Below are 19,565 nucleotides of genomic sequence, written 5' to 3' on the forward strand. Positions count from 1 at the left end.
AGGTCAAGTAGCAAATAGAGGAAGTGAACCAAAGCCGTGACATGTCCTCCTTTGTTTCTGTCTGCTCTACAGAGTCAGGGAGAAAACACCCTCTATGTACCATGAAGGATTGTGGCTGTTGGCCTTTGTGGGTACAGACGGTCCTTTCTTTGGACAGTGCCAGAGTAGGATGTACATTTGTAATAAATGAACACTGAGCAGAGAGAGACACACACAAGAAGGTATCAAAACCTGTCTGTGTCCCCAAGATGCATGGTTTCTGTTATCAATCTATTTTGATGTCTAATTGCAAGAAGGAGAGGAGTTCCTTAGTGTCTCTGAGTAGCCAAAAGAGAGAATTAGGTTCTTTCAGAAAATAATCCAGGGCATGTAAATTATGCTTCCACACTGAATACCGCTTGAAGGAATGTCTCTAGCCACCTAATTTAAGCATATAAGTTAGGTTCTAAATTTAGTTAGCGTGAATATTCCCAATGCATAAGCTTCAGAAACTACTTTTTAAAACTAGGAAATTCTAAGATCAAAACTGACTCTTTTCACTGCAAGAGTTGAGGGATTCGGATCTCTATAATTAACTTGTACACCTTTGAATGTGGATGATTTTTGACTCCCTGAGAAGGAAGTGGCCCAGCCATCACACTGGATAGTTCTGAGGTTCCACTTCTCCCTGCAGCTCTGCAGCTGGTCTTCTGTGTAACCTCACATCATTTCTCTGGCCCTTTTTTATCCTTCCTAATCCTGTGCAGATTGCCATTGTAAGATTTTTTGGAAGGGACATCTTTTGTGTAATAAAGTACATCATCATTATTATTATTATTAGGTTTATAATTGTTCTATTTATCTATACATATCATAGCAAAACTAGACTCAAATTTCAATATTAACCAGTAGACTCCAGCCTCAGTAGTCCGTTTGCTTGAATATGGAGCAAGTAGTACAATGCAGACAAGTTTGCTGTTCTGGGCAACGTGAGCTAGAGGAGTAGAGTCTTCCAGTGTCTACAGGCAAAGTCAGAAAGCCTGAAAGCCTGTTGATCCACATGTTTGAGATGACTGCTCTAGGTATTATTGCATTATAAACAGCAGCTAATAACAGTAGCATAACAGCAAGGTTCTCAGCTGATGTAAATTGGAAACTGTAATTCCGTAGAAGTTAATGGAGCTCAACTGATTTACACTAGTTGGCTGTCTGGCCCCTAGCAAATGATTCTAAATCTGATAAAATTAAATGAGATTCAAAGCTCCCTCATATAAGAAAATATTAAACCCTATCTCTTCTGTCAGACTTTTGCATGGCTGTCACGCTTTATAGCTGAGGCTTTAAGATCCTGTTTTAAGTTCTTGATTTTATTATTTGATACTTTTTCACTTCTCTTTTATTTTGTTTAGTTAATTAAATCCTTACTTTCCAAAAAGAAGAATTAGAAAAATCACCCATTTTGATGGATCATTAGGTGCCTTTTGTTAGTATTCACAAGTTGTTGGCAGAGATCTTAAAGCCATTGAGATTTGTGCCCTTTAATTTCAGTTCAAAATGCAAATAGACATTGAAAACATCTGTTCAGCATCTGTGTTGGAGAGGTCTTCAGCCTCAGTGTTTTTCCCTTGTTCTCAGTAAAGTACTGTAAATTTTACTTAATTTGACTGCCTCCAGCCTATAAATTCAAAAAAAAAGCAGGTCTTCAAATCTGGTAAAAGGTAAAAACTGAGCATTGAATTAGGTTATAAACTCTCTTTGCTGTTGCCCAGCTTGGATGTATTACCAGCTGTGGGCTGATGTGTCGCATGGATCAACAAGGTGACTGGTGCTAGGGAGGGGTTGCACAGTGGTGAGCAGGTTCAGGAGAGGTTCATTCTTTGAAGATTTCTTGCTTGTCTCTTATCTACTGGCATAAATCATTGTTCCTTCTCTTGGTTGTGTCGCAAAGATCCAGACTGGCTTAAACACTTTTAGTAGCAGGACTTAAAAATCCAGGCTGGTTTGACAGAACTGGGTCAAGGGATGTTTGAGTGTGCTGTGCCCTGCATGGGGGTGGACCGAGGAGAGGCTGAGCGTGGGTGTAAGGTGGCGACTTCGCAATCACTCGGCTTTTGCAGAACAGCACATCTGACTGCAGCGTCTGTTCGGAGGAATATATTTAGGTTTGTTGTTTTTGAAATGGAAGCTTAATCTAGAGATTGCCTCATGAGTCACTGTTGCACTCTTACCTGTATGCCTGAACCAGAACAAAGTCACTTGAAATGTAAAAGCTTCAATGCAAAACTTCCCTGAGAATTAGGGTGACTGGAAACAGGCATGGCAGGATCTCTAAACAAGTCCTGGGACTGAGACTACTCAGATGGGTGGAAAGCACCTCTCAATTGAGGCTATGCTTCTATGAATAGTTTTGGGCAGCTTTCACAGATACTGATGTGAGATAAAATTCTAGAAGTTTGTTTGAGAACAAGTGTAAAGCTCAAACTGTAATTTGTTTTCTTTACTACGTGGCTGGATATTGAAGTCTCTACTAAAGCAGAAGGTAAATGAAATCAAGACCATTTCTGCTGAATTTGATTAAAAATGTAATATGTGTTTAAAAATTCATGGCACGGACCCACAGTTGCTCATGCAGACATGCAGGGTGTGATCATACAGCCCATGTTTGTTGTAGGAAATCAGCATTAAAAGTTCCATCCGTCCTTATTTGTGCTAGAAGGTCTTGGTGCAATTCTTTTTATCTGAAAATTTCCTCCCTGAATTCGTGTCTTTGGTCAGTCCATTGTATCATTTCTGTTTGATTCATTCATAAAGCTGAAATCTCAGGGTAGACTTGAAAGAATAAAACGTAGCCTGATTCACATATATTTTTCCTAATTCTAGTAGCAAGCTCAGAAAAATCTACATTCTTTGAAAATACATAGTGCTGGATTTCCCAAGACATGAAAATGTCCCTAGTGTATCTTGCTGTAAATCAGATGTGGGATCCCTGTTCTGGTGTGGCTCTTTCAGTGATGGACCATGTTTCTCTTAAGATCTTCCTAATGTTGTAGTTTGTTGGTGAGCAAAGTTCATCATTGCTGCAAGTAAATTTAGAGCAAGCAGTAATAAAATACGTATATATAAAAGAAAATGTCATGTGCAAGCCTAATGGAAAATGAACCCTGCATGGGTCCCTAGAAGTTACACGTTACTGTTTTTTGTAAGACTAAGCAAAAATGCAGTGGCATTCTGTGCCAAGATCGTTGAATTACTTTGTGTGAATAAGGGTAACAAGATTTGGACAACACTGGGAGGGAGAGAGGGAAATTAATTTTCTTGGTTTGCTGCCTGTAACTTTCAAACAATTGTGGGAGACTCCTGATAAGGGCCGATGAGACTTGTTCTGGGAACAAAATGATGTTAACCAATCTGCGAGTAAACTCCAGCTCAGCACTCCACTTGTCATTAATCAGTCTGTCCTGACGAATAACACAGATAAAAGGATACTCTTGTCCCATGATGCAAAGGACTGATACACACAGTGAATCATAATCAAGCCAGGGATTCAATTTTTCCTTTTCTTTATTTTTCAGGTAAGAGAAGCAGTTACCAGCTTTTAAATGGCATCATAAATTATTTGTTCTCTTTTGGCAAAAATGCTTGCTTGCATCTCATAATGGAAATCATCTGGGATTTTGCAAAATTATTTAAGACTCGTTTTAGCATGCATTGTTATTTTTTGTTTAGCCAAGCTCTGGGCCAAGTGTAATTTACTTTATATTAATTAGTCCAGAGCTGTGAAATGGGCATACAGAACCAAACTGCTTTTGTGCTGTATTACCCAGTATTTAAAAATGAATCTACAAATCCCTAAATCTCTCTCATCCTGTCCTTCAGATAAATGCAGGTCCAGAGTTTTGCTTTGCAGGGTATCATTTCCTTATCACTAACTATACTATGTATATTCCTAAATTAGACATTGCCTCTACTTATTGCATACATTTTAAGAAGCATTTTTTTAGACTTGTGTATAATAAAGGTATTGCAAAAAATGTTTTTAGGACCTGTAATGCATCTCCAAAGACAGGAGAAACACATTTCCTCTTATTGCAACTGCAGTACAAGGGTTCCTCTACCATCTTTCTAAAGGAAAGAAGAAAAGTCAAAGCACAGCCCCTAGAAATCTGAGAAAATGTTCTTAAATATGTTTCTGAGTAAGTTTTCATGGAGCACACCAGTTAAGTGTGCAGTCTCTATGAACAGGCAACATTTGGCATCCTTAGGTGCTGGTGGTGTTCACCAAACTGGCTTTGGTCATCAGCTCCTGCTGCTTCCTTCCCTCTAGCCATTGCCTTGAACCCTGTTGTGCAGCTCAGGTCTTCTGAGCTGATCCTAGAGAAATAAGATACTCCATTATGGCACACATTAAGGAAGACATTGCCTTCTTTTTCCTGTGATAGAGAAATTGTATATTAATTTGTCTAGACCAAAGACATAAATATTTGATTTGATGGAGTCACCATGTTAACAAAAAGTATGCAGAGTTCACTTTTGTTTCATTAGTTGAAATAAGCTAAGGCAATTTTAGTTCATAAACACAGGTTTTGATTCTATTGGCACAGCTTTAAAATGCATTTAAAATCTTGTTACTTGAGGTTTGTAAACAAAATATAGTTCCTTTATCTAATTTATGTTGTCGAGAGCAAAGTAATTTACGTAAGAGGTTTGATAGAGTATCAGGAACAGTTATACTTTCAGAGAGAAAAGCCTATTAGATCTTAATCCATCTGATAAGCATATTACTTCCACCAAAGCCAAACTGCTTTCGTATTCTGTATAAGTAATTCCATTTAGTGTAATTGATTATTTTACAGCAGGAACCAAGATAGATATTGTTGGAGGAGAATCAGACTATTAGTCATGTTTTGGAGGTTGTTATGGAAAAGACGGATTTTGATAAGCTCAAGCTAGTCTGAGCGATTTGCAGAGCAGCTCACTAGCCAAGTTGTCATTGTGCAGCTTCTGTTCACTCTCAAATATCGGCTGAGCTATTGTAGTTCGGTGCAAGATAATAGCAGTAGCTGCGTGCAGAAACCAACTTCAAAGTGATGTAGCGAGCTATCATCATGCCTTGCTCTGGAACTATATTATACCTGTGGAAATTGTTAGGCAATCAATGTAGAAAAGCTGCAAAAGACAAGGTTCATTTTCTCTCTGCAAAAGCGTGATTTAGAGTTGCTGCAGATTCCAGAATATGTCAGGAATATTTGGTCCCTGGTTTGGGGGTACTTGGTGGGTACTCCAGCAGCCGGCTGCTCACCTGAGATAAGGCAGGATGCCTCAACAGTGTTTTGAGAAGAGTTGTCCGGGGCAGATGTGAGTTGAAATGGCCTTTCTGCAGTGCAGCAAAACTTACTTTATGTAATTTTTTTTAGTATAAAAGTTAGCATGAAACTACTTTGTCTATCTGTTTTGTCTTGCTCTTTCCTTCTTGTCCCTGATTTTTTTTTTCCCTTGCCTGTGTATTAAATTTTTTCCTAGCTGCATGATTACACATTCACCTTTTGTTTATTGCATGCCCACAGCAAATGGAATCACACACTTCTCGATAAAATGTGTTAGTGCCAGAGAGCATGAAGCTGTGTTTGTGAGTGAGGACTTGTAACGGTTCTGTTTAAAAGAGCAGGCTGTGTTTAAGCATAGGTATATAATCCACGTGTGGTGACATTTCAAGGTTATGGAAATACAGAATTGGTTTTCACACTCAATATTTAAACTTCAGCAATGAGAACAACTGTCTTCATCATGGTAGCCACAGGAGGTTAATGCACCTTTAGCAGAAAATAACTGGAAAGGGTGGTTCCTTGAGGGAATGCTAAACATGTTTTTAATTGTAGTATAAATATGTCATTGCCTTTCTAATTCAAGTTATATATGCATTGGAGGTTACAGGGTGCCAAAGGGTGCCACCATCATGATATACTGCCCCTCAAAGCAGCCCTGAAATATAGCTGTAGCACTGCTGAAGTTGTAAAAGGTCATTACTAACTCTCTTTAAGCAGATGAAAAATTAGAATTTGATGCATAGTATTTCTTTGTGGAAGTAGGGTTTTTTTGCATAAACTCCAAATGGCTTTCAGAGCAAAATGAAAGTGAATGTAATAGTTCATGATGAGATAGGGAAAGGAAAAGAATATAATGTGGTTGAAGGGTTTAAAATAGGATTTTTTTCTTTTTCACAGTAGTGCTGTGGGTTTTGCTGCCCACAAGTGAAGCAATGCTTGAGACTGAAGATTCTGTTTCATCTAGGTTCAGTTATTGGAAAGACAGTGAATGAGCTTCCCCTGCAACTGTGGCAGCAGCCCAGACCCTTCTAATGAGCAAAAAGTAGTTCTGGAGAAATACTCCCAAGTGACATTTGAAAATACTCATTTGAATGCTAACTGGGGGTCGTCTTGTGAGCCATGGGCTCTTTGCAGAACATCTTGTCAAACCATTAGCAATGCCAAATAAAAAAAAAAAAAAGAGCAAATTGTTCTCATATTTCTAGGAGTGAGTTTGTCCCATCTCCCCCCCCCCGCCGTGCGCAGTGTGCTGCAGAACATGTTTTGCCTTTTGCATACAACAGATTGTGACGAGCTGGTCTTTGTATAGGACTGTGGATTATTCTCCACCAGAGCACAGCCAAATTGCAGGGCTGGCTTCCCAGAGACCTTGGTTCATGTTCAAACCTGAACTGTAAAGGTGAATCTCATTGCTGAATTCATTGTGCTTGCCCTTCTGATGTCTCTGAAATGCATTTCTTTATTTGTGTGTTTTGCAAATGGAGCGAGTAAGACATCAGGTATGAAAAAGATGTATGGGTTCAGATCTTCAGCTAGTGAAATGGAAATGAAATTTGATTAATTTTTATCAGCAAAATGCTTCAGTGAAGGTACTGTCAAGACTTTTTTGGAAAGACTTCTTTTTATATAGCCAAAACATGAAAATTTACCTTACAGAAATTTCTAAGGAAGAACGTAAAATTAATCTGCATGCAGGGTGTTGTGTATGTCTTGTAGTCCCATTTAAGGCCAACACTGGGTTTGCTTGTTCCTTAGCTTTTTGAACTGGGACTTTCAAGGCAGGGGCGGAGACAGTAAGTTTTCCTCATCTACAGCCAAGCATGCAAATATAACAGCGCCAATTACAGATGCAGCTGTGTACAGATAGGTGCATTTTTGTCATGGAGTCCTTAAAACAAACAATGCAAAAATAAACGGAAATATGATGTGGTGTCAGTCCGTGTAGTACCTGGCTGGTGGCATCCAATAGAGTCACAGTGACTTTTCCTTGACAGGCTTTTGTGCTCCATCCTGCAGGGAAGGGAAAATGTGATAAAGTGACTCTGATAAGCAATCACTGATTTATATGAGAATACATGGTTGAATTTGATTGGGATGAATAGGGAATCAGAAATCAATTAATGACTGATTATTGTTTCTTCCACAAATTAATTTCAGGTTTTGGCAGCCTTTAGGAAATGTTCTGCCAGGTTCATTGAGCTTACAATGTTAAAAACCAGGCAAGAATATGTATCTCTTAATTAGTCCTCATCTTTTGATATAGTCTTAAATACCTGAAGTAGAAATGGGAGAGCCTATCACACCTTTGCCATCTTGTGCCTACCTTCCCTTTTTTTTTTTATTTTTTTCAATCTTAATCATATTTTCTTTCTAATTGTTTGTTAAACTGTGTGATATGGGTTTGGATGTGGATCTTTCTCCTTTTATACATGTGATCACTCTATTTAAGTGCTCATCTTTCTGCGTGAATGACAAAATATTCCGATAGCATGTGCGACTATTATACAGCCCATCATTGTGTTGAGGAATTGTTAGTTATTCCCACAAATCACCTGATCTTTCTGACTATTGTGGGAAGGACAGAAGTGAGGAGCTTGAATTGCAGCCAGGAGGATCAGGCAAGCAAGGAGGTGAGGGTCAGGTGTGCCTAGGTGCTGAATGCCTTCTGCAAACTTTGAGCTCTCCCGCAATTTAGGTTAGACTGAAAAATTTCTGTACAGCTGAAGATGAGATCTTTTAGACCCAGAGAAATTAATACACTAAATTCTAAAGGGATTAATGACTCCAATATGGTTATAAAGAAAAAAAGTAAAAATATTTACTTTTTAAAGTATGGGAACTTAGAAGTAGTGTTAGTAGGGAAGGAGGGTTCACCAGAGGAGCTCAGTGAGAGCTGAGAACGTGTAAATATTATTCAGCAGCTCTATAAACAAGAGAAGTTAAATGTGCCTTTGGAGATGGGTAATTGTTAAATACTCTAACTGCTTTATGAAAACGAGGAAAGGTTTTTCTTTCAGGAAGGAAAATAGGGAGACTTCTTCCTAAAGTTGCCTAAAAGCAAGAGCTGCAGACTAATGTGCAAAGCTGTGTCCGTTATGTGACTTGGGAAACATTCTTTCATATGACATGAGCCAACATCTAACCCAAAATCTAGCTTTAGAATAACAAAACCTTTCTCTAGATGAGTATGTTTATGGATGAACTGAGTAAGGTTTTAACTGTAAAATATGTTGAGCACATAAGCAGAAATATGGATTCATTTTTATAATACGTAAACATTTCACAATATATGAAAAGCCAAAGCATTTTCTTGTGCTTACACATTTGGTAAGTTTTAAAATAAGCCTTTTGGCCATACCTCAGCAAGGCAACAGTGCCCGTGTGCCCCCTGCCCCAAACTGCTGCTCCGCATTCTCCTTGCAGGGTCACTGCATCCCTCCCCAGTGCATGCAGAGTCACATAGCCTGCATTAATAGTGCGCAGGCATATTTGGGACTGTGTAGTCAGAAATTGTGCTTCCTTCTGAAATTTCTACCAGGAGAAAAACTGGATCCTCAAACTAAATATCTTTAAAAGTTTGGTGTTGCAATCCTTTTTGTGGGTTTTGTGATCACTGCTGCCGTACATGCAAGTGCTAAAGCAAACCATGACTATTACTATTGCTCATCAAGACCAACTCTAAATATGGTAACATTTATGTAGTGTACAACATAAAAGCAAGTAAATTCTAAAGTGAAATGGTTTTGTTTAGTTGTGAAAGCAGAGGAGAAATGGGCATGTTTACAAAGGGTGCCTAATGTCCTTCTTTACTTGTCAGGGGTAGAACATCGGTGAATAAGTCTGTTCCCAGCCTCAGTGAATTATGGTGAACTAGTGATAGAGTGAAGGTGATTTTCTCTAGGTGACCCGCTGATGGTTGAGCCCACTTAAGACATGATCTTCAGGTTTGGATGTGCCTCAGCAAAACATTCAAATGTATTTTCAGGAATTAATTTGTGCTAGCAAAGCCCAAAGAATAGGCCACACAGCTGAATACCGCTTGTCTGCTGCAAATGCAAGATAACTTATGTTAACTTAACCCTATCTAACTGCAGAATACTCTCTATAATTACCTAACTTTTACCACAAGTTACAAATATGAACAGGCACAATAAAATGGCTTGGTAGACCCTCACCAGTGCATTTGGCTGTGCTGGCTTGTCTGCGTGCCTAAGATTGCACAGATTTAGACATGGGTTTATCTGGCCACAAACACCCAGCACTTAGGCATCCAGCCTGATTTTCCCTCAGAATTTTTAGACTGAAACCTCTGAAAGAGGACAGTCAGAACTATCCATTACTTGATAACAGCCTTTTTGGGACAGGGATAATAATGAAAGTAATTACTACTGGGGTTTTGACAAATTAAATGGACTCTTCAGATGAAGTAAGATACAGTTCTTCCCTGTGTCAGTACGAGTAGTGAAATATTTGGATGTGTTTTTTAACAATATCTGTCAGACTGTCCTTTTTATTTTCTGTGTAGCCATTCACCTCAAGCAGTCCATGAATAAGAAAGAAAGAAAAAAAATTAGTATCTGATTTAAAAGACTAGAATATATTCTTGCAGTGTCCTCAGGGTTTGATAGCACCTTTAAGACCCAACTCCTCTTACTTAATAAATTCTGGATGTAAAACTTCACTTACACACATCATATTAAAAAAAGTTTGGAACATTAACTTTAAGGAGAGTCACTTCTACAAGCTCATTTTTCACTAACTTTCCTTGTGTGGAAACATACATTACGTAAGTGTGGAATGAAAGTTTTTGCCCTGTGGCAACGGGATATTACTTTTACTACTCCAACTTCAGAAGTGAGGCTATAATGCAGGGAAGAATGAATATCAATGTCACAAAATAGCCAAAATAATATTGAAGTGCTTTTTTAGCACTACATTTTTGATACACGCTTTGGTACAAGGAAGCCAGCACCTCAGCCAAGCACACGGGGTTGTGCCGTGTTGATCTTAAGTGCAGTTGCTTATCAGCTATGAGTGCATAGAATAAGGTTTTCTTTTTGGTGGGGTGACACCTCCAGAAATGGGCTATGATGGAGTGTTTGGCTCTTTTGGGGACCTAAGGGGTATTCTGCTAAAGGCTATTGGAGAAAGAAGAGCAGTGATTCTTGTGTGCTCAGAAGGAGCACGGATGTGAGGGAAAGCTGTGTTAAATGCAATGACTTTATGGTGTTTGTAGCAGTCCATGTAATATTTAAGCTATGAGTTCACCTTTCATATTAAATTATTTCATGTGACCTTTTTTGCCTTCTGTTCTTCACAAACATATCTGAATGAAGATAACATTGAGCCCCATCAAGAGCACAGAGAAATCCTGCACTTCTTGCAGCATTCACAGCTGAGCTGGACTGCCCATGGACCCTTTGCGTTGCTGCTCCCTTCTTTTCTCTGCTTTGTGTTTCGCAGTAAATACGGGTTGGACAGGCTGGGCTGGAGCAGCAGTGACACTGGTTTGAGCTGTGTTCACTGAGTCCCAGGCAGCTCCAGGGTGACTTGCAGGGACATCTTGCCCCAGGCCAAGTTTTGGCAGTGCTGGCACTGCCGTGTCCCACTGATGGCTTATATCTCTCTGGGCTGCCAGAGCAGGGCCAAGAGGATACAGCACCCAGTGAGTCCTGAGCCAAGGTTTTAATGCTTCCCTTCATTATACATTGAGTTTCTTCTTGACTTATGCCCCATGGTATATATTATATTGATCTATTTTCTTGACTTCTCTGACCATATAGTGATTTGTCTTATTTTGCTTTCCTCACCACTTGCAGAGCATGTCATTATTAGCTCGTTTCCCCCTTTTTTTTTTTCTTTTCACATTGCTGTCCATCCTTTTTTCTCTTATTGTTGTCTCATTTTCTCTCTTCCCCATGGCCTGACTTGCCAAATACAACATGATAGAACAACCCTTTTGCAATATGCAGTGAGGTAATTCATTTCTTCTGTTTCACAACTAACTTGAATAAGCTACTTTTTATAAAAAATCGATTCTTCTCTTTATGGTGACTGATACTAGATTCTCATCTTTTCCCAGTTTTAACATTTACATATACATCAGGGAGTATTTAATAAAAAAAGATTTTTCCTCATTTTCAATGAATATTTTAAGAGATGCAGCATCTATATTTCCTCTTGAGAGATTTGCGTAAAATCTCACTGAAGCTACTGTATGCTTCCATCAAATTTTGAAGAACACTTCATTGCCCAACAAAATATATGTGGTGCTTTATACAGTAGTTCTAGGATATTACCACCTGAAAATACAGCCTGTAACACTTAAACTGTATCTCCAGTCAACCTTACCCAGGCAACTCCTTGTCTGTCAGCTCATCTGTCCAGAAAGTGTTCAGCCAAGTTCCCACCGAGTTCAGCAACAAAATTCTAGACTACCTCGATCACTCTGAATTAACAGCACAATGAATTTAATTAAAATCTATTTATGTCGCATTGGGCTTTTAGCCATGATTTTAAGAAATCATGGGGAAATTATACTGCCAAAATTTCTCAAAGTATGCCTCAGACAAGCTTGAAAATGTAATGAAAAGTAATTAGAAGTACAAACAGAAAATGCAGTGGTGTTAACACTGCTGAGATAGACCATTGGCTTAAGAAATCAAGAATATTGTACATCTGCTGTGAAATTTCCTTTGCCAAGTTTCAGGTATCCAAAGAGAGAGTTGTTTTAGCACATCCCACAGTAGGCATCTGACTTGGGCAGGATGAATCACCCTGCGGTGACTGCTTTCTATTTTTGTTGGCTACAGAGTTAACCTGAGCACCTCGCTGAGACTGTGCACCTAGTGTCTAGGTGACTCATGTTTTATGAAGGTAATCTGGGCTTGATTTTGAAAGGGCAAGACCGTGGGGAACAAAATGTAACTTCCAGACTAAGGGCAAAATGCCATCCAAGTTATTGGGACTGTGAATATCTTATCCTTCACCCAGGTAAAGAGAAAAGCGTAAGTATTGAACAGCCTGACCTAATGATGATTTCTAAGCTGAAATTTCACAGTCATCATTAAAATGTCAGTGTCCTCTCTTCTGTGTACATTCAAATTGATTTGTGGTGATAAGATTTTTGTTTCAATTTTCAGATGGCTATCTTCCCCAAATTTTTGCAAACTTCAGTGCTATTTGAGTGTCTCTTTTTGCCTCATTATGGACACACAGAAGAGCCAAATCCTGATCCAGGCTGCTTTGAAGTTTCAGAGTGGTTTTGCCTGTGACTTTACTTTGATCACACAGATTCTGTAATTTCAAAGATTAAGAGACTTAGATTTACTAGGTGCGAGTTATCAACTTGCATTTGATGAGCTCTTTTGAAAATCACAGAGGTGTCTACTGTTGGCTGTTTACACTGCTGGGAATATCCTATCTGAGCTTCCTCAGATATTAATTCCAGACTAAATAGTTCACACCTGATATTGGAAGAAAACTACCAGCTTGTAACAAACCAGTCCCTTCACTGTGAACCATCAATGTGCAGCACTGAGAAATGAAATACGGTATTGCCAGTTGTAATTTGAGAGCTCAGGAGAAGCAAACTGAAAGCAGTTATATGAATATTATGGTGCAGGAACTCTGTTATCTACTAGGTGCCTCCATATCGATAAGTCGTTATTATTCTGTTCTAGCTGGCTGACATTTATGGTTTTCAGGATTTAGACTGGGGTTTTCAGTTCAGTTAAATCAGATGTCTGCAAATAAGCATCTGTTATGTTTAAGTTTCCCAGAGCCTTTCTTTCAAACCTCTTATTTTCTCTGAATCAAATGCCTAGTTCAGCAGAGCCTGAAAATGAAAACAAACTCCCAGTGGTCTCCACAGGATATTTTGGGAAAAAAATCTCTCTGAAAAGATAAAAAAAAACTATGGCAGGGATAAAATGCATGTACCAATATTTATTATTTATCCAAACCTTTTTAAAAAATCTTTAATATAAAAAGTAGTTGTGGCCTGCTATATTATGCTGCAGACATCTTGGACTTTAGTGCAGGTTCTTTGGTAGTCAGGAGGATAAGTGGTGTGAGGGAAAACGATGCTAATGTGCTTTCCCATCTCCAGATTTCTTGCACGTTGGGCTGAGGTTCCCATCTGCCACAGGTGGGTGATGTCTGAGTAGGTGGGGGGTGTCCATGGGGCTGCCCCTGCCTCATCCCCCTGTCCCTGGGTGCTGTGGGCTCTCGGGCATGCCAGGGAGGCCATTTCTGCTTGCGGGAGCATCCTGTCTTGGTATGTTCAAAGATGGTCTTGAAAAAAGGTGCTCTGACCTTTCTGCCTCAGTTCTTTCTCATAATGATTCGACTACTGGTAACTAGGGAAAAAAGTAGTCTCTGGTGATGCTGAAAAAAATCAAATGGACCCTTAATAAAAATCCTTGGAGGCACTCTCTCACCTCATGCAGATGTTAAATTTCCTATAATGCCATACATAGAATAATGTGAAAGTTTCTTAATATTTTGAAGGGTTTCTAGAATAGGCTAGAGTAAGAAATATTTTCACTGAAGATTGACATTTAATGATGCAAGTCTTTACGGTCTCTGATAGTGAAAGAACAAAGCAGGTAAAAGCAAAAAGTCAAAACAGCTGGAGAGTTTTTGATAAAAATTGTTCTATAGCAGCTTCACTGGCACAGGTTTTCTAGGGCCTCATACCAAATTTGCAGTGCAGACATCAATAATTATCACCATAGATTTGAGCTAGTAGATCTTCCCTGAGCTTATTCTGTAAAAAAAAAATATTTTAGTCACCCTTTTACCTCCTCGTTAGATGGAATATGAACTGATGGCTGATGAGAGCAAACCCAGAAGTTCATTTTGTTGTGGACACTCAGTCACTGCTTTAATGTTTTTTAATATAATGTATTTAAAATCTCTTTGATTTTATTTTGAAATTTATTTGCATTTATTTATTTAGTATTTTGGAGGTGGATGGAGGTTTGTTTCTATAAGAACCAGTCAGGAAAGAAGCAAAATGATATCACCATGCAACTAATCAGTAGTAGTTGCAGTATTAGTAGGGTCTATTGAATTGTCTTCAAGGGCCTTCTCTAATCACCCCTGTAAACTGAATTAGCAAAATGGTTTCACTAACTTTTTTTTTAGTGGCAGCTGCCTACCCAATTATATATATTCATTAGCTCTGGTATGATTTCATTAACCGATGTACATTAAGTGCCTGTTAAGCAACTTGTGCTTATGTTCCTAGACAAGCAATGATGCATCTTCTGGTGAGTATACTTATTAGCTCACTGGTCTGGATAAACTGTTTTTTATTTATATTTTAAATTTGTCATTACTTGTGAACTGTACCAGCTGAAGGATGAATGTAAAAAAGGTAATTAAGCTGGTTAGGTTTAATTATTTTTTGTTTCAACTGTCTCTCAGAACCACAAACCTGGCCAACCAAGCAAATGAGCACTAATGAATGAAGCCACATGATTAAAACATCTGTCACTGTCCTACCGGGTCGATTGAAAGCTTGGATTGGCTGCACGCTCTGAGTGCGATGATTGCTGTGAAAAGCCAAATAAGCCAGAGTTAATGTTCTTCTAATCCTTCGCCTGTTGAGTTGACAGTGATGGGTAGCAAACATGCACCAATGAGCAGTAATGAAGTCACTTTTAGATTGGTTCAGCACAGGTTTTTCAGGCTAATTAGGTAGAAAAAAATGTTAATTTAATCAAAGGAACATGTATACATTAAAGAAAGTGTGTAAGATAACTGAAGTAAAGAATTAGCTCAGTCAAGAGGTAGACTGTAGCTCCTGACTAAATTGTCCAGATTATAAAAAGAATGATGTATTTATGTACAATTTTATTTTATTAACAATTAAAAAAAAATACAAATCCATGCTTTTGTCTCTGGGAATCAGTGGATTTATATCAAGAATCAAAACTGCCTCCCTATACTTGTGTATATTAGCTGAGTTGGGGAAATATTAGGACTCAGAGAAAGCAGAAAATGAACGAGATTTTCATTCTGCCTTCCAGATGGCCTAAACCACATTACCACATTATTGCTCGTTAGTTTCTTACTTCATGGGACTTTATTTAGCAGCAGTGTAGCATGGCTGTGTTTATCTGATTTTGCTTGGTCTTCCTTGGGACATGACTAATGTGCAAGTCACAAATGGAACAATTTTGTTCATACTATAACCCTGATGGAGATGTGTTGAGTGTTCTTTTGGGGCAGATCGGGAGAAAGCAAGAAATAAAGATCTTCAACCATTAAGAAGTAAAATACAGTGCAGTGTCTTACCTTATTTGACTGTATCTCATCTAAACCCAATAAAAAAGAAAGATGACCCTCTAAAATTGCTTGGCTACTGCAGCACAGAAAATAATTAAAACATTGTTTTAGAGTTTTTAATAATTTTAACCTTCCCCTATGCCATGCAAAATTTAGATTTTGGATTTATACAAGAAATGTGAATGACAGTTTATGTTAGGAGATTTAGACCTTTGCGATGTATTCTGAATATGGCCCTCCTGAAACCCACTGTCTGCCTTAAGCTCTCTCCGTCCCATCACGCAGAGAAGCTGGTGCTGAATGATGAAGCATTTCCCAGAACATGACAGTGTCTGTAATTGTACAGAGACACGTGGTGACCCATGAGAAAAACATCTGGGTACCACAGACATAAATGCAGTCTCACTGTTTCACATAGCCAGCTCTGAAGGATTGGCCAGAGCAAATATTATTTATATATTTAAAGCATACATATTTTAAATAATTATATCTAATTAAGTGCGTAGTGCTTTAGATGAAAGAATAATTATCACCTATTACTGTGGTAGGATATGTTTGTGGTCTTACTTTTAATGGCTGGGATTTTTTTGTCTTACTCCTTCTGGGAGGATGGAGAGTATTCAGTGGGTGTTATGGGTCAATTATATATTTCTATATAGGCTGTCTGGTTGCTTGTTTGGGAAGGCGGCTGGAGAGAAGGAATATTGGCATGTACTGGCATACATGGATTAGTTTGCTTTATAACATAATTTTCAGTGTAATGGTTAATGGGACTATGTTAATTCTTTTAATGTTTGTTGTGTTGTGAAGCAGAGTTAATGATTATCTTTTTTATTGTTTGTTTGTTTAGTCCATGGTTTCTGGGATGGGTCTTGTAGAGCAGCAGATGGTAGAAAGGAGATTGAGGTAGAAATTAAGGTTTCTTGTTATAACTAACAGTTTTTATGGTTTGTAACAGAGGTTTCATTTCTGTGGTTAAACAGTGTAAACAGTTTTCATTAGCATCTAAATTTAACATAATTTTCTGGAACATGCAAGTTCTGGTAACTGATGACAATGATTGATATTGATCTAACAATGAAGGAAGAAACAATACAAATTCTGAAAGTTAAATTTGGGAGAGAGAGAGAGACGACAATAAAGCTTTTTAATTTGAGGTAAAGGAATCAGCAGCATGCTTGACTTTATTTGGAAATGTAAATTTTTTTAAAAAATGCTTAGGAATAAATTATCATGCAGCTGTACCGTGAGGTGTTAACAGAGCCCATGTAAATGGGACACATGGGCAAAGCAGTCCTGGAGAGTTGTCTGAAGGAATCCAAACTGGGTTCTTTCTTCATGTAGTGAAATATATAGATGTTTTGAACCAATCCCGGTATGTGGTCCTTTTACTTTTGCCTGATGAAGCTCAGCCATTTTATGGGGGCCTGGTTTTCAGACAGTGGGTATCAGTCTGCTTTACAAAATCCAGATCGTCAGGATTTTTCATGTTTGCAGCCTCCACATTTGAAGTGGCAAGTTCTAGTAATCTTTGAAATATTTTCAGATTAATATGAAACATACCATTTTGAGAGAGGGAATATTAACTAATTGGTTGAGTTTTAGCTAAAGGCACCTAAAAAATTTTGTAAATTTGGCTGTAGCTCTTGGTGCTTTGCAGGTTGATCTACGTGCCATATGTTGCACGTGGGAGATGAATCTGTGGTATTGGGACAATCCCCAGTGTCTCACTTGGGGGAGGTTAATGGAAATTTTTTTCCCTAGGAACTGCATGGAGGGGTCCTCTACACTGGTGGGGGGGGAAGATGAATACTACCTGACTTCTGGGCTCTGACAGAGGGGGGATTAGTTTTTCCTTTCTTTCTTAGGGGATCAGAGACACTGAAAAGATTTTCAGAAGACAGGTGTCATTTAGCACCTGCTTCCCAGCGTGCTGTCATGGAGTGGAGAGAGTGCTCATCAGCCATGTACCACTTGGAAATTTTTCCCTTCTATTATGCTGATATTAGAGATTGGCAAGCGCTGATCCTGATGGGAGTCTTGTGTGAAATTCACTGCAAGTTGCTGTTGCTTTTTGGCTGCTTTAATAGTGCTAACCATACGCTATGCAGCTCAGCACAGCCCTGTTGCGGCCTCTCCTTGGCTTGGCTTTTCTGCTTGGCACCGGAGGTGCCATAATTCATTCCTGTGCTGGGGAGGAGAAAGGGGGGAAGAAAGTATGTTGGCTTAAAGGGAGTACTATGATCCAGGGCATGGGGAAGTCAGCCCTTGTAAGGGATAAAACATGGCCTTAATGACTGATGCTCATCCCAGCTCTCCAAATCAGGACCTCACCAGCCCCTGGAGCTCTGTGTGCTCAACGCATAGCGATAACCTACAAGGGAGGCAGAGTAACTAGTAGGGGCTGGAGTCTATTCTGCAGCGTGCAGGATTGTATCTCCTGCCTGGGTGTCTTCATCCATTACTGTAGCCCTGCCCCACTTCTCTGTAGCTTTCTGCAATGTGGCCCAGGGAAGGGAAGATCCATGTATTGCTTGTGATTTCTGTTGCTCAGTGAATGTAAGCAGGTAGTTCATTTTTGCATGATTTAATGAGTGCCCATCCAGGGCAACTGATCTCCTGATTCTGGGATTCAGAAACAAAGAAATCTGCTGCTACTGTTACATAATTTTTGTTTTAAATATACTCCTGGCAAAACTGCCTATTCTAACGCTTCCTTTATCCTTCACTTGTTTTCCTTCTGTCTCTTCCAGTCCCATTGCCCATCAGGCAACCACTGCGATGCAGAGGTGCATTCGGAGCCAATCTGCCACCTCTGCCTATTTCCCAATAACACAGAGACCAAAACCAGGATGGTTTTCTTTCTCAGATTGACAAGTACCATACCCAGGAGCCCTGCAGGCTGCTCTGGCAAAAGTTGGGTCGGCTTCCACACATACACATCCAAAACCCAGTTTCCGATTTTTGAGAAGCTTAGAACTTCAACAAGTTTTCAAAATTTCCAAAGATTCTCTCTTGGCATGGGCTAAAGAATGCTAGGAGCAAATGGGTGTTTATGGTATCTTTGCTTTGTTGACGGTACTATAAAATTCTCCTCTGGGGCAAAGAGCTTTACACTGAGTGATTGTTAGATGGGGAGCTGCTGGCGTGAGATTCCTTCCTCACATCCCCAGCTCACAGCAGGAGAAACTTTAGAGTGCTGTTGGAAATAAAAACTTTAAGAGTTCCAATTATTCTTTGTTCATCTGATGTAAGTGCCCAGGAGGGGCTCCATTAGTTTCAGGACATACTGAGTAGGAATATATTCAAATGGCATTCACCAATTTTAAAAACATTTATTGCTACAGCTTCATCTTTGGTCTTAGCTCTGACATAATTTCTTACCTTTAATGTGGGGATTATGTTAAATGAAAAAAAAATAATTTTACAGGAGTTCTTTTTTTTTTTTTTTAGGAAGTTGCACCCTAAGGTCATTGCCTTAACTTCTTTCGTCTTTTTAAATACTGTGAAAGTATTGATCACTTCAGTTCTTTTAAACACATTAAATGTTGCAGAGGGATGCCAGCATATTACCCATTCTCTGCTGTGCTTTGCTATTAAAAAGCTTTAGTTTCTTGCTGTGATTACTGTCTATGATCTTTGTCAATTGTTCCTAGCTATTGTTTATCAGAATTGCTGTAGTTTGTGAATAGAAAAGCTTTGGCCATGCTGTCTTTCTGTTAGCAGGAGCCAAAAAATGAAAACGTATGAAATGATAAGGTGCCTTTTTGAAATTTCTACAAAAGGCTGTGGAAAAATCTTAGAAACATTTGAAAATGAAGAGAAATAACCCTAAAATTTACAAAACATCTGCTGTTGTGAGTTCCATTCTGAGATAATCAGGTCAAATATACGCTGTTCTTTCTATCTAGATAAATGTGTTATATAAAAACAAATGATGGCAGGAAACATCTTTGGCCAAGTGCA

General features: G+C 38.9%; 1 protein-coding gene across 8 annotated transcripts in view; it reads left to right on the plus strand.

Annotated features, from left to right (window-relative positions):
• Positions 1–19,565, plus strand: part of SGCD (sarcoglycan delta) — a 363,788-nt gene that overhangs the window by 226,785 nt on the left and 117,438 nt on the right. Inside the window, exon 1 of one of the 8 annotated variants that reach the window (XM_033006097.2) lies at positions 5,266–5,334. The exons of the other annotated variants lie outside the window; for them this stretch is intronic. The gene's annotated coding sequence lies outside the window, so the exon portion shown is untranslated. Of the gene's footprint in view, positions 1–5,265; positions 5,335–19,565 lie in introns of those variants that run through there. 8 annotated transcript variants of the gene reach the window in all.

Source organism: Tyto alba, unplaced genomic scaffold, assembly GCF_018691265.1.
Source record: "Tyto alba isolate M040663 unplaced genomic scaffold, T.alba_DEE_v4.0 Super-Scaffold_17, whole genome shotgun sequence".
Taxonomy (NCBI): Eukaryota; Metazoa; Chordata; class Aves; order Strigiformes; family Tytonidae; genus Tyto; species Tyto alba.